The sequence below is a fragment of the Orycteropus afer genome, unplaced genomic scaffold (assembly GCF_000298275.1).
Source record: "Orycteropus afer afer isolate SDZICR_OR568_19922 unplaced genomic scaffold, OryAfe1.0 scaffold00010, whole genome shotgun sequence".
Classification (NCBI taxonomy): domain Eukaryota; kingdom Metazoa; phylum Chordata; class Mammalia; order Tubulidentata; family Orycteropodidae; genus Orycteropus; species Orycteropus afer.
This window is the reverse complement of record NW_006921597.1, coordinates 17,005,206-17,007,968: the sequence shown is the minus strand read 5'-3', so window position 1 is coordinate 17,007,968 and position 2,763 is coordinate 17,005,206. Positions and strand designations below refer to the sequence as shown.

The window sequence follows — 2,763 nt, the reverse complement described above, 5'->3', positions numbered from 1 at the left end:
CCTAGCTAATCATTAAAAAAAAAAAAAAAGTGAATTTATATTCCAAAAAATATTTAAGGTAGCTAAACTATTACTATAAGGAGCTCTGGTAGCATAGTGTCTAAGGCATTTGACTGCTAACCAAAAGGTTGGTGGTTCAGTCTTCCTTCCCTGCAGAAGGAAAACTGGGCAGTCTACACCCACAGAGACACTACCTCGGAAACCCAAGGAGGAGTCGCTGTGAGTTGGAACTGACTCAACAACAGTGAATCTGAGGGTTCTTTTTGTTTGTTTGTTTGTTATAAGAATACCACTCTATATCTGCATATATATTTACTACTTTCAAGGATCTTTCAAATATTTTTTTGATACTAACAATCACCTTGGGAAGTAGGCAGGTTTTAGTATCCATTCCAATGAGGTATTCTCCCCATAAACACTGAAGGATGCCAAGGAAAGTTTGCTCTTAGACCTAGTATTTGTGTATTCCAAGAACAAATAAAAGTAGAGAAATAATATACATTGCTTTTCTGATTAGCTTTCATTTCAGAAATTACATTAGACCTTTATTATTTTCAAGATTTATCCTTTACAGAGGAGACACAAAATCTTTGGGTTCTTTTGGGACTCTTGCTAAGTAACATTTTTAGTTAAGAGAAGTGTTTCTTTGTTTTGCTTGTAGTCTTTGAGGAGGAGACAGTGGGGTTGACTGTCCAGATGTAGGTGTTCTGAAATCAACACAAGGTACTTGCCTTTGGACCCAGACATGTCATGATTTAGGTTTGCAGAACTTAAGAGTCTTTCTGGTGTGTTCAGGTTGGGTTCAGTCATAGGAGTGCTAGATTGATCTTCAATGATGATAGAAAGCTTCTACTTTTACCATGATGTTGAACTGTTCTGTTTTCCAAGTCATCAACAATATACTTTTGGAGTCTTGATACTTCATCACAATGTTTGCTTCTTTAAAACAGGGTAGAACTTACTGCTTCTAGAGTAAGTAAGAACTTTCTGTATTTTGTGTGTCAATTTGGGCTTGGGTTTGAGGCACATTCAGCATCAGCAGCTGGAAACAATGTGGCCATATTTCTTCAAAAGTGGTTTTAGCGTCTTTTGACAATCTGTAGGCTCGGAGAAGATAGTAGGCTTAGCCCAGGCAGCTAACTTATAGTTAATTGCCACAGCCTCAAGGTAGTCATCGTTTAATTTCTTGACTGCTGCTTCCATGGGTGTTGGTTGTGGATGTAAGTAAAATAAAATCCTTGACAACTTCAATCTTACTCCATTTATCATGATGTTACTTATTGGTCCAGTGATGAGGATTTTTGTTTTCTTTATCTTGAGCTGCAATCCATACTGAAGGCTGTAGTCTTTGATCTTCATCAATAAGTGCTTCAAGTCTTTTTCACTTTCACCAAACAAGACTGAGGCATCTGTTTATCACAGGTTGTTAATGAGTCTTTCTCTCATTCTGATGCCTTGTTCTTCTTTATATAGTCCAGGTTCTTAGATTAGCATACAGACTGAATAAATATAGTGAAAAGATACAACCCTGATGCACACCTTTCCAATTTTAAACCATGTAATATTCCCATATTCTGTTCAAATGGCTGCTCTTGGTTCCACATGAGCACAATTAAGTGTTCTGGAATTCTCATTCTTCACAATATTATCTATAATTTGCTATGGTCCACACAGTTGAATGCCTTTGTATAAAAACAGGAAAAAGGAAATTGGTCCATAGTTAGAGAGAGATTTGAATCGAAAGCAGTGGGTTAAGATGGAAGAAATTAGAACATATTTATGAACTTAAGGGTAGGAATTAACAACGGAAGAGATTTAAAGACAAGGAATAGAATGGTAGATGGAACAAAGTCTGAGAGGAGGGGCACAAGGTGGCAGTCAGGGACTTAGGTAGAAGTTTGGCATTAAATGTAAAAAGAAGACTTTCTCTGAAGAAAAACAAGAGATGAGAATGGGCATAGATGCTGATAAGTTTGCAGATGAGGAAGTGGAAGTTAAAGGATACAAGAAGCCTCAGTTTCCTTTTAAGGAAAGGGTTTTCTTCTTTTTTCTTCTAGTAGATGCCATCCCCAACTCTATTCTAGGGTTATGTTCCTAGAGTTTGCCTGCGAAGTGGAAGAAAGTGCCCTAGTCTTCCCGTCTTCAAAGTCTTAAAGGAAAGCACACAAATGAGTTTCATTTGGGGAGGCAGTATGGTATACAGAAGGCATCAGGCATATGAGGACATGGACTTGAACCCCACTCTGCCTTTTACTTGCCTTTCAGTCTTGAGTTAAGTATTTACATTCTCTGATCCTATTTTTCTGAGGTCATAACTTCATCTTGCAGGGTAGTTGTGAGGATTAGAAAGAATATATTTGTAATCCAAATGTCTAAATTTCACACATCAATCACTGTAGTCTCAGTTCCATGTCTAATTACAAGAAGTACTGCCATTTACCAGTCTCCTGTATCTTCAGGTATCCCTGAGAAACCTCAAGAAATGCTTACAGGCTCCACAGTCAAGTTCTGGAAGTTGCTTGCCACTATAGTCACCCACATGGCTCCAGACCTTCTCCTTTTAGGGTTATGCCCATTTGTCTCAAGACAGGCTGCTTCTGCTCACCCATGTGCCATTTTGCCAAACTTTGGCAAACTTTGGGCTTTGACTCTATCTCTAATTCCATACAGCTATAGCTAAGATTGGGAGCTCTGGTAGCATAGTGGCTAAGGCACTTGACTGCTAACCAGAAGGCTGGCGGTTCAAACCCACCAGCCACTCCT

General features: G+C 38.6%; 1 pseudogene; it reads right to left on the bottom strand.

Annotated features, from left to right (window-relative positions):
- Positions 1-554: 554 nt before the first annotated feature.
- LOC103205160 overlaps positions 555-2,763 on the bottom strand; it is a 29,810-nt pseudogene continuing 27,601 nt past the window's right edge.